The 13,193-nt window shown below is 40.7% G+C and overlaps 1 protein-coding gene across 3 annotated transcripts in view; it reads left to right on the top strand.

Moving 5' to 3' along the window:
• The window catches only part of Con (leucine rich repeat protein connectin), a 179,577-nt gene that overhangs the window by 13,210 nt on the left and 153,174 nt on the right, over positions 1-13,193 (top strand). For all 3 annotated transcript variants that reach the window (XM_034328294.2, XM_076693276.1, XM_076693281.1), the window contains one exon: positions 10,873-10,943. The gene's annotated coding sequence lies outside the window, so the exon portion shown is untranslated. The remainder of the gene's footprint in view (positions 1-10,872; positions 10,944-13,193) is intronic.

The following is a 13,193-nucleotide window of genomic DNA, read 5'->3' as shown; positions in this document are numbered from 1 at the left end:
AAGTGATCGACGGCGAAGCTTTCGTTTCGCAGGATGTTTCATTCGGACTTGACGGATAAAACTGTCGCCGTCTGACAGACAAAACGAAACACGTAGCGAACGTTTGGCAACCAGGGATATACGTTTCACCAAGACATCCCCACGAATTTTTACCTTTCTCACGTAGTATCGTCTGTCCTTACGATCCAGATGCATCTGCACTTTTACGATGCATGGAGAAGCGTTTGCCCGGCTACGTCGCGATCATTTATTAGTAAAGAAATTATGAATTTTTTCTCACCAACCGTGGAACACATTTCTTTCCGCTTTCCAACTTGGGTATTTTAATTCAAACCACCCGCTCGGAAACGTTTAATTTGCTTAATAAACGAAAGACACTTGGTTCTTCAAAGTAACCTCATTCTGAAAGGGTTGATTTTCAAGATAATTGTAGCCAGAAGGAAAACACGTCGGGAAATGAATTATGAATCTTTTCGACGCGGATACTTTAAGTAATGAAAAGTCGCTCTATTAATCCTCGGACGGCGGACCAGGAAGAGAGCTCCAATTTTAATTTACTCCCGTGTCTCATATTTACTTTAAAAATGATTCTTTCGATATATAAAACTTTCTTGTCTGTTTAGAAAATTTTTCGCTGTACCTTTTTGAAAATAAAAATGTCGCATTAAGAAATTCAGGCTTTCTTTGTAAGAAGGAAAAAGAAGCGGGCAGTTTATTCGTTCAATTCATAATAGTAAGTAGTAAATGCATTACAGTGGATAGGGAATGAGATAATTTCTGTTATGCAAAGCTGGTTGTTCGCTACAACAGCGGAATATAACAGGGCAGGCAAATAGTGGCTTCGTCCACACAATGCAGCCCGGTTTGCGAGCGAACGTTTCATGCGTTACAGCCCAATATATTCGCGAATCAAAGACACGTGTCCCGTTGCACCGTAGCCCGCCATAAATTTCACCGTTGCTCCGTGCTTTCCTCGGAATTTCTCGAGAAGGGAAAACGCCGCGGAAAAGGACGTAACGAGAGAGCCGGATTAAATGAAACGCGAGCAATGATAAAAGCACCGAGCGTGCCTCGAACACGGAAACGGCGAAAGTTAACGACGTCTTAGGTAAAATTGAAAAGAACATTGCACGCATATTCAATTTCTTAACAGTTTTACAAACTCGATGAATACTTGCATTATTTTTACCAATTGTTCTCCTGGGTAGCAGTCTTTCAAGCATTCTCTTCTTTCCTTATCATTTTTTTTATACAATTACAATTGATAGCAAAACCTCTTGGCCTTTTAGCTGATAAACTTGATTAAAAGATTGAAACTTAAATAAAATTCAATATTTCTCGACATAATAAATGAAAGGCATAGAAGGGAGTTTTAAAATAAATTTTTCCAAAAGTCCAAAGAGCCCATTTTTACCAATGAATATACTTCCAAATGTAAATGTATTCTGGACGCCCGAGAGGTGATCATGGAAGTTCGATTCGTGGAATTGAACGGCTCGCTTCAGGTTAATGAAACGTGGATACTTTCCGTTGCTTCTGATGCGGTTGTTCCTCGTGTTTACCGCGGATTTGGAACGGAACTGCAGTACCGTTGCTGCGGTTTTCAGTTGCTCCGATACAGTATCGAGAGTTGTTTGATCGCAATTCGTTCGACATCTGATTGACGGTTTTCCGGTTCAATTTTTCCGACCCCTTTCCAGCAGAGGGAAGTTTAATTTCGATCATAAAAAGGAAAGGTTATTACAGTCTTTGAAATATTCATGACTTAGATGACTTAGATCCGAAGCCACTCTCCCGATATACATATTCAGAGCCTATCTGTACACATCACGTTCGTGTTGAAACGGTGAAATGCAGTTTAATAATTTAGCCGATAACAGCACCGGAGGCAGCTACCTAGCGGCGCCGTTTAATCGCGTTATCAACAAGCCGGCCGCGTGAAATCTGTCGCGGACGTTGTCGAACTCGGTTAAAATTAACGACGACACGACAAGTTTCTTGACGTGCGAGCAGCTCGAATCGTATTTGTATTATTTTATCGCCTCTCGCGATCAATTTGAAACCACCCGTCCGGTCCATTAATCGAGTATCAAACGAGAAATCAATTTGTCCTGGCTAATTAACAGCTCGATCGCGTTCGAACCGTATCGATCTCTTACACGATCGATCGATCGTCGGATCACGCGATTCTGCTAAACACGCGAATCGTAAACGGAGATATTATTTTTCGTCACGCACATTAGACCGTGTTTCGATATTACGAAATGATTTTATCCCGGACACGCGAACGCCATTACAAATACGGAAGCGCGTTTCGACGCTCGCCGCACGCCTCGGACATCGTTCAAAATAATTTTCCCTGCTGGATATGAAGTCGCGAAATTATTGGCGCAAAACAAGCGAGCGACGGTAAATATCGGGAATAACAACGTGTACGTTCGATTTACGAGAAATGGCCGGGTATTGTTGGTGTGGATCGCCGATGGTCCAATTTCCATTTGTAACGAGCGAGATATTTTCGTCCACTTTGTTAACTTTGCTCGTGTATATTTTTTTTTTTTTTTTTTTTCTTTCGGATACATCACCGACCGCAGAACGCGTAGACGCTTTTTTGAAATCATTGGTTTCGAAGTTGAACACCAGTTCCGGTTAATCCAGTCGACGATAAAGTTGTACATTCAAGAGTGGACCGATTTTGGTGAAATACGAGTAGTTTTATTTCATAAAACGGAGGAGATTGATTATATTCTGGGAATAATATATGGATTTGTTTGCAATAATATCGTGGAAGTGGTTAAAATTATCCGCTTAGAGATGAATAGAACTATGCGACGTATTTCAGTTGTAGAAGCGTCGTTAGGTTACGAAATCGTTCAATCTTCTATATCTAATTCCTGGCATAAGTTTGGGAATTCGGTGCATAATCTGATGGTAGCGGCACTGGTAATTCCGTAGAGTGGCTGGATGCCTGCGGAAGCGGGTAACCGGTCGTTCTCTCGATCGATCGTGATGGAACCGGCGAATTTCGTGGCACAGGAACCGCTTCTAAGCCGAGTCCCCGTTTCTGATAGAATTTCACCTCTATCTCGGCCTCCGGACTCCTCCTACCACCTTTGACAAACAAGCTTTCCAAATTGTTAATCATATCACCCGATATGCCAGTAGATTAATTACGTGTGATCGAGCGTGACAAAGATCCTTTTTTCCTTTTAATAATTTTAAAACAGAAACTTAGGAGGATAAAATGAATTGCAAACAGGGAGTGTCTTTTACTCCATGAAAGATGAGAATCTCTGTGTATTTCGAATATCCTTTGCGCACACTGCGGCCGGGGTTGGCCAGATTTCTCGAAGAAGATTAGATTTTTTCATTTCTGCTTTGACATTCGTTCGTATGTCGCCGGTACGGTAGGAGACAAAGTGCGCATTCTGCATTCTCTGTGATTATACCTTCCGACTGCACGAATGGGACGCGAAAGAGGTCACTTCAGGGTTCGATGACCATGCTTTCATTGCCCATTACGTGATACTGCTTATTTTTCATCTCTTTCTTTCTCCTGTGTCGCATTGAAAATTTTTTTTTTTATATTCCTCGAATTAATTCCTACTGAAATTACGGGGATGATAAGGAACGGCGCAGTGGGAAGTGCTATCAGCTATCAGTTAGGAAAATTTAAGGAGTAATAAGATCTACCCAGGACATGAATGAAATTAACAAAACAGGCTTGGTGCTCGGCTCAGAAAACGGCATTAATAATTAGATCGAACACGGTGCACCGGTGTAGAGAGTATCAATTTTCCAAAGAAAAGGGGGAGGGCCGGGGAAGGGCAGCCGGTATAATTGAGATATACTGTGTACACAAGCACCAATCACTAGCAGAGGAGGGAGTCTCTCGTAGGCTAATAAATCGTGCATAATTCAAGCCCCTTACGTAGCCCTGCAATGCGCCGATACTTTTGAATAATGCAACCTGCACCGAATAGGGTGGTCGTGCATTGTAGCATGCTCTTAAATACCCAGCCCTCCCCGGTTTGTATTTCTGACAGCGAGGCACCACTGTGCTACGTTACGAACCGAATCGATTCGCCACACTTTACGCCGATTTATCCCGCTTTTCTCCTCTGTATTTTGCACGAAACCGACCCACCTTTAACGTTTCGAACATCGAAACGATTCAACGAATCGTGAGAACGTGTAACGGGCAACTTTAACCGGAGAATCCTCGATCATTCACGGACCTCTTCATCCCTTCGCGTTATTGCGGGATTGCAGTTGAATTTTTTGAATAATAATTTAGAGAATATATAGAATTTTTATTAATCCTAATTTTAAAAACTCGAAATTTTTAATGAAAGACTGTTATATCGAAAAATAATATATAAATTGTCAGGATCTCAGTAGTTCGTCCTCCAAGGGTTAATTAAATAATCGACTGCACTTTCTTGTAATTAGAATCCGAGAATCGGTCGAAAGCTTGAGGAACCATGGCGAAAGTAACGGATGGCGTAAAGGGGGTTGAAAGTACGAGTCGGTATTAATCTCGCCTCCAATGAAGTGTTCACAGTAAAGCGAAGTTTTATGGGAATAGTCGGTAGATCAATTTCCGCTGGGATGTGCACGCCGCATGCAAATAACCGGAGAACTCTGCGGTCAGCGGGATTCCAAGTTTATCCGTACACAGGGCCAACTTCGATTCCTTATCATAAGCGTCTTGAAAAGTTTCCTGGACAAGGCAGCTTGCGACAGAAAACAACCCACTGTCGTCCTTCGCTTAAAAGCGTAAAAACTTTTTAATACCCTACCCTTTTATCTTCTTGCTTTTCTTTTTTTTTTATGAATCTTTGAGATAATTTAAAGCTTTCTTCCATCATTATAAAATTTTGTAAAATTTTATGCGGATCTAAACGCTTGCCAATTAAAATTGTTTCAACTTGACATTTATATTCATTACATGTTCTTCTGAACGAGACGTTAAATTCATAGAGAGAAAGAACCGTGCATTCTCGTTCCACGAAACCCATATTTGTACTCGCGTTTATTGTTACGGATAACATCCGCATAGAGATATCCGAGGTGCGGGAACATCGATTCGCGTATAATGGATGCCGGTGCCAGCCGGAAGCCGCAGTAAATTCAAATATCGCTATCGTCCTCGAGCGACTGATCTAAAAATTTTTATCATCCGCGAAATTGGTCCGAATCTTACCATCGGGAATAAAGACGATTCTCTGAAAAATCCTGTACCATTGAAAGATATCGTGTCGCGCGTCGTAAATCTGGAACGAATCGCTTTCGCAGAGGGAGGGGCGCGTAATAAAATCGAAATTTGTCCAGGAAGAAACGCGAAAGGGGATCGGGGGAAAAAAAAACAGAAGTGAGAATTGGAAGGACAAGAGGAGGACGGAGAGGGTGGCTGGCAGGGAACCGGTGTTGGCTTTGTCCGAGAGCAAGTCGCATGTCGAGCGTGCCGTCTGCGACTATACTTCATAGCCTCGTGTCGCATGCAAGTTTAATCTTGTGGAAGTAACGCAAATGCAGCAGCCACATAGTGGCAAGCTAGCCTCTGCCGGCTGCCTGAATAATGCATTTATGTATGTGTCCGCGGATACGCGCCAGCTACCGTGAATCCCTCGCGAGGATACGCTCGCACGTACGCGCGAAACTGGCCCACTTCGGATCTTCGATGATCGCCGGTTACCCTTCCATCGCCATTCACGATACGACTTTTATTTGCGTTACCATTACGACCACTTCCGTTCGTCCCGCAAGATTAAACGCGCTTTTCTTTATCCTCCGTTCTTACGAGCCCCGGGGGGTAGTTGCGTTGCTCCTGGAGAATATCAAATAAAAGAATTTACTTTCAAACGGAACTGCGATATCGATATTTTTCTCTTGGGAAAGAAAATAGAAAATTTTGCGAGATTCCTCGAAAATTAATGACGTTGAAATATCGATGCTAATTGATAAAAAAATCGTCCCGGTATTTTTCCTTAGAGTAATACACAACAGAATTAGGGATCATAAATCAAGCGACAAAGGAAAGACTTTTCGAGATTACTGTCCAAAGATCATCCATTTCCACTGTCCAGACGTGGCGACAGTAAACTTTCACGAGATAAAGGGTGTATTCCTCGTTGAAATTTGATCCTTTAAACTTCGCTACATCTTTTCACTGTCCTCCTTTTTCGACACCTGTGAATTTAGCTGTTGTTAGAGAATCCTTTCGACGCGTCTAAATAGATGTATCCAAGCTAGTTTCTATAAGAAATGTCCTTTCAGGATTGATAAAAGATGCTCTTCATAATACCAGGATCCATATTTAGAATGTATATGATGCTTTTTTGTGAGAATTTTCTTCGAACAGTTTGCACCCTCTTCGATCCCTTTCGCGAATGATGGACGAGCTCGGAGCTGTATCTTATCGTTCGTTGACTTGAATTTTTCAGATTTTTATTTCTTTCGTTTAACACTGATTCGCGATTCTTCACTTTGATCGAATGCAAAATTTGAAAATTATGATAGAAACAGGAAAATTGAAAAATTAAGAATTCGGTGGAGTCTACGCAATTTTCTCAGTAATCTCTTTTTCAATATAAAAATAAAATCCTTGGAACGAAAGACATCTTGCGACGAACATTCATCGTTTTATTTCCTCATGTTCCATCATCGTCTCCTGGAACACGCGAATAAATGTCCATTTTATTGCCATACACAGTTGTCGGAACGCATGAAAAAAAAAAGGAACAAGGAGACAACGTAACAGGATATTTCGGTTGAATTTTTCAAGCGAACTTTACGACTCGCTTCGGTGTTTCAGTTTCCCACGATACAGACTGCTATCATGGTCAACCTGAAAGCCGTGCTTGATGTATTAAAACATGGAAACGTTGATTTATCACAGTTTCGATGATCAACCGGATACAGTGGCCGGACGGATGCGCGCGTTAAAATGAAAAGCGGCGATCTTAAATGGAACAGGGGATCGATGAAACGTGCAAGATATGGGCTTTCTCATTGAAAACGACGTTTCCATCGAAATTCGCGTGAAAATATCCTTCTCCGAGTATAATTTCCTCTATTCGCGTTGTATCGAAATGTTTCATCCGTTTGCGATCGATTTTCCGAGCAGCGTTAAATTAAAAGTTTTATAATTTTTCAAACGTTTCCGTAGAATTCTTTTTTTACAAAATTATTAAATGAAATTTTTCATTACCATTTAATTTCTCTGTCGAACACGAACGAGGAAAAAGAAAATTCGGTCTAATTTTAAAATTCGTCTGACAGGCGTTGAAAGAGTATCTTCGAATGTTAAAAGGACACTTTCGACGTTGACGAGGAACGATGAAGGGATTTGAATGATTTATCGCCGTCAGGACGATAAATACGACACGATCGTTTTGTTCCATGTATATAAATTGTTCATCAAGGTAACGTTTATACCTCGCCGGGAAGTTTTTTAATCTTGGAATCAGTCGGCGCGTTAGGTAAAGAAAAACGTTGACTTTAATTAATGAAATAAGCCCCGGAAGCTTTTTTGCTCTTACACGATCCCTCAAACTTCGTAATTAGTTGGATGTCATTTTATTAAGGCTCTTGATGAAACTTTCATTCGATTCGTTGAACGTGTTTATTCGAAGAAGGAAAATGAATGCCTCGAAAGTTTTCATAATTTTCATTTTTATTCGAAGTAGAAAATATTGAATTATAAATACTTTAATAGATGGAGTGGTATATCTGATAATTGTTCAGTTATTAGTTTGCATATCAACGTTTCAAAATTAAATTTGGAAAAAAGAAAAGAATAAAAGGAAGAAAAGAACACTATAGCGCAACTCTCGAAAGTGAACAACGGATCCGGTTATTCAATAACGCAACTTCGATGAAGCTCATCTAACGAAACTTGTCCCCCGTCTCTTAGCTACCTATATTTTAAACCGAGGGGTGAATCATCCGCGATGTTCACCCCTGAAAGCTTCCTTCGACCCCGTTGTAAGCCTTATATTCCGTGGAGTAACTCGATAACTCGATAACCCTTACCTTAGCCGCGAGATGGCGAGTAAATTTAAGGGATTGCTTAAAATTCCACGTCGCTCCAGGCTGTTAAGATTCAGCAAGATCTTTCTTCGATCCTGCCCGCTGGCTGGATCAGTTAGCCTTCACTCGAAGGGTGTAAAACGGTCGTATAAACACAGAAAGCGTTTCTGGCTTTTTCTCTGATTCGATCAGCTCGTGGAAATTTCTATGGAAACTTTGATTTTTCCTTTGAAGAATTTTTTTGATTTTGGAGTCTTATGAAAATTTTCAAAAATAATTCAGGACAGACGCATTAGGACAAGGGTAGTAAATGATTCGGATGAATTTCTGCAACAATTTTATAATAACTCGTACCATCGCGATTCACCGTCCCCACTCGACAATTGGAACTTAATTAACCGTCCGGCCCGAGTATCTCCGTCGAATTTCAATCACCCCTTATCCGCCATTGAAACCACGTGGAACTATTTCCGTCAGCCGGAACTTCCATGCACTATAATTCGATCCTGTTGGTGCGCGGATATTAATTTTACCAAAATTCCGACTGTCTCGAGTTCCCGTTGCATCGAATCCGATCATCTTCACTCAATAACTTTCTTCCTGCCGTTAACTTCAATATTTACGTTCATTTCGATCCCAACTTCCTGAAACTACGAATCACGCGGTTCATCCCTTTCAAACGAAGATAGAAATTTTCAACAGATTAATGAGTCTCTCGTTTGAATACGACTTCGTTCGTACAACACGTTTCATTTAATTATTATCGTTTCTAATTATTGTTCGAGCCATTTTGCCACCGCGAAGGCTCGTTTCTAACGCTTCCTATTTGCAATTTCGCGACTGGGATTAGGTAGAACTTTTTCGTCGGAGAAGGTTTATTCCTCGAGTATCCCGGTCCCAGAAATAATTGCAGGACTCTCGAGGAACAGGCACGTGCTCGCGTGTGCAAGAAACACGCGATACAAGTGCATCCTCGAGGCTGCTTATAATTGGGTCTCGAAAAGGAGCGGATAAAGGGGAGAGAATTTTATTGGAGCCGGCTGCCGGTGATGGTCGTAGCGAGCGGTCAAGTGCCAAAATCAATAGATCGGCGGAGAAGAAAAAAACAAAAAGGCGGAGCAGAAAGGATTTTTGGCACGTGCCGCGTGACAACGGAGGCAGCTCGCGAATTCGCAATTAACGAGAATTTGGCAACATTACGCGGATGCATTTTCGGCGGCTTGGACGAATCTCTGCTGCGCGATCGTACCTCTCGTGCCGTCGATTTAATTAAAAGCTTCCGTTCGACCCCGATTCGAACAGGAAACTTTCGGGCAACTTCCTCCCCGGTGTCCACGTGTGAACACGTCCTTTTCAATGAAATCTTCGGCTTGTTAATCTGTTCGAACGATTAAGTTGAATGTTGAATTAAATAGTTACCCTTTGGGAGTTTTGTAAATTACATTTGCAATTTTAATTAACTGACTATCCTCCGAGTACAATTTATTTTGTCCCATTTACATAGACTGTGACAAGAGTGTAATTAGTGGTTGTAAGGCAAAAGACTAACGCGATGACTGTATAAGGGAAAGAGTCGTAATTTTTTCCCTGAGAAATTATCAACGATACATGGTCTAATATAAGAAGCTCTGTCCAAGGTACATTATAAAGAAAGAGCGTCGAACCCTTTTTTTTCCATGTCGTTTCCATTTGCCCCGAGTCCGTGTCATTTATCAACGAAACCTACCCTCGTTTCGCGTGACTCGAAGACGAGTCGACACGCGATCGTCACGGTGTGTATGTACGTCGCTCTCTAACGATCGTTAAAATTAATGACTCGCGAAGCTGGAGGGATACGGGTCCACGCGTCGCGACGTCACCAAAGGAACCGATGAAACGCTGCACAGACGATCTGGTCGAGGAAAACGAACCGTAAAGCAGACCTGAGTCTGCGGAATGGAAGACGTGAAATTGAGAGGGAAGGCTTGATAAAAAGGAACACGGTACGCTTCCGGACGCGTCGTTAGTTGCCTCTTACGATCCGATTGCCGAAAGAAAACGCGATTCGTGATGATCTCGACGGTTCGTAGATTTATTATAGCGATTCTTCGAGAGGATGGTCCACGCGTTGCCACCGGTTTCCCCGTTTGTCGGTTATTTAGTCGTGCGTGACGAGCCCGTCCCGAATTTCATTGACATCCCGAGCACGAAGCATCGGTACAATGGAACCGGCAACGGAAGGGTCACCCCCGTTGCCATTATTAGGAGTTAACAAAATGTGAATCGATTGGAGATTTATGAGCCTCGGGTAGGGGAGAGGCGCTTTTGCAAGTCGTTTCTGGATGGTTTGCTTCGACAATGGGGGCGGAGTCGATTGTGGCAGCTCGAACGTTAAATCGGGTAACGTTAATCGATTTACGAGGATGACTTTTCGTTGGACGAGGAAACGATCGGGTGGACAAGGACTTTTTGTTCGGCAGGAAGTTGAGAAATCCAGATTTATGGGGATGACTTTATGTTTCTGGGGGAATAGAGTGTCCGTTCGCCTTTCATCTCGAGTGTCGTTGTAAAAACAGAAAGAGTTATCAGAGACAATTTAAGAATTTTGCTGAAAAATATTTCCACAAAATTTATGGAATTTTAATATCACTCAAAGTTATTTGGAACTTTCTATTTGAGTCAAGTTCGCCTATTTTCGCAGCTGCTTCAATGTTAATCGATAATTAGTTGGGGCAAAGTTCGATCTAGATGCGAAAAACAGGCAGAAAGGGAACGGAAGTCTATCCGCCGGGTCCACTCAACTTTTTCCATAAATTATCCCACGGGCACATTTTATTTTTTCGTTATTCTGATTTTCAGGGGATCGAGTCCACTGGAACGGTGGAGGGTGATTCGGCGGCGTCGACCGTTTCTGGAGCAGTAAATATTCGGTAAGTGACAGTACAGAATTGATTCTATTACCGTGTAATTGATTAAGCGCGTTCGTTAGCTATGATTCGTAATTAATTGCCGCAACGTTGGAGCACATTTTGTGTAACACTATCGTATCATTTTCAGAACTTTTAAAATTATTACTAAACTTTTAAAAATTTTCAATATTTTCAAGAATATTTTACTTTCAATAATTATCGAATTCAAAGTTGGAAACTTTCAATATTTTCAAGAGTATTTTACTTTCAATAATTATCAAACTCAAAGTTAGAAATTTTCAATATTTTCAAGAATATTTTATTTTCAATAATTATGAAATTCAAAGTTAGAAACTTTCAGTATTTTCAAGAGTATTTTACTTTCAATAATTATCAAACTCAAAGTTAGAAATTTTCAATATTTTCAAGAATATTTTATTTTCAATAATTATGAAATTCAAAGTTAGAAACTTTCAGTATTTTCAAGAGTATTTTACTTTCAATAATTATCAAACTCAAAGTTAGAAATTTTCAATATTTTCAAGAATATTTTATTTTCAATAATTATGAAATTCAAAGTTAGAAACTTTCAATATTTTCAAGAATATTTTACCTTCAATAATTATCAAACTCAAAGTTAGAAATTTTCAATATTTTCAAGAATATTTTATTTTCAATAATTATGGAATTCAAAGTTAGAAATTTTCAATATTTTCAAGAATATTTTACTTTCAATAATTATCGAATTCAAAGTTAGAAACTTTCAATATTTTCAAGAGTATTTTACTATCAATAATTATCGAACTCTAAGTGAAAAATTTTCAATTTTTGATAAAAAAATTTAATAATTGATACATTAGGTAATAAATTCATCTCAATTCGCTTCGTAAAGAAATCATGACCTCGTGATTGTTTTTTTTTATTACACATTGGTATCGAACGATAGCGACACACGCAGCGAGAAAATTGCTCGATTTCTTTGGTCGATTCGCTGTCGATATTGTTTCCTATCGGACGACACGCCGGAAAAGCGGTCGCAATCACGGAAAAGGAACGGGACGAAACATCTGGCGTCCGAGGAAATCTAATTTCTAAGCTTTCGCCTAGCAGCCGCGTTAATTTCTCTTTTTGTAACTCGATAAAAATCGAACGACGATAAATTCGGGCCCTGATTCTCCCCTACGCGACACTTGCTCATTTTTATCGCTCACTATTTTTCTATCCTAACATTTGGCCACGACGATTCGTACGCGTTGGAAGATCGATTCATTAATAAATTTTTCAACAGAGTAGTTGCAAAAGAAAGGAACTCGATCGGGTTGTAAATCAAAGGAAGAAACATGCTAACCAGATAGCTGGGAATCCTCTGGTTTGAGTTAATGAATTATCGGCGCTGTCGGAAAGTTTCATCGTTTTTCGTGCCGGTAATTACTGAGATAATAAAATGCATCTAGCTTAATCTCGTCGAGCGAGGCGATTTGTTTTAGTCTACTTTCCCCGAACGATTTTTCATCTCTCTGACGGCTTAGCGGTGGCTCTACTCGAGCATTTTTCTTGTTTGCGGTTAACAAAAATTCAGTAAATGACTGATCGGATAATTCTCCTTCTTCGTTGCTTACTTACCGTCATATATTTCTATCGTTCCACCTTAATCCACTTGGAAATAAGAAAGAACCGGAGCGAACATGTTAAAGGAAACAAACCAAGGATCTCTTCCGATTCGTTCCATTAACCCGATTACAATTTATATTTAGTTGGACAGACGCGACATACCGATCATACTTGGCCGTGTCTCGTTCCTTTGATGTTTTGCTTAAACATATCTCGCAGGGAAATATCGAGGCGTCGCGTCGCGATGCAATTCCAAACGTCTGAGGAATTTTTCAGCTCGTCTGGCCGATCGATTCGCTTCTGGCCTGTCTGAAATTTTCAACCGTTTCCCTTTGATCCTTCGGCCCGTTGAATTTCAGCGGGAAACAGCATCGATCTCATAATGAACCCGGTAGAAAGTGCTTTCACGCGAAGTGCAAGCCACGAGTTTTAGGGGTTCGATCGTATATAAGGGATGTTTATCTTCGTCGGTCGTAAAGACAAGTTTATTCAACGGTGTCTGGGAATTGACGTAAAATCTATGTTATAGTTGGCGACACACTAACTCTCTATCGCATCCTTCTGGCACGGTTAATGCCGTGTTGCAGAGTAGCTGTCCCGGGGAAAAATATAGTAATGGGTCAGTAACGACCGGGCTGATACGCTAATGGTTTGGCGAAA

Source organism: Osmia lignaria, chromosome 1 (genome assembly GCF_051020975.1).
Source record: "Osmia lignaria lignaria isolate PbOS001 chromosome 1, iyOsmLign1, whole genome shotgun sequence".
Lineage (NCBI taxonomy): Eukaryota > Metazoa > Arthropoda > Insecta > Hymenoptera > Megachilidae > Osmia > Osmia lignaria.
This window is presented reverse-complemented; position numbering and strand designations above follow the sequence as displayed.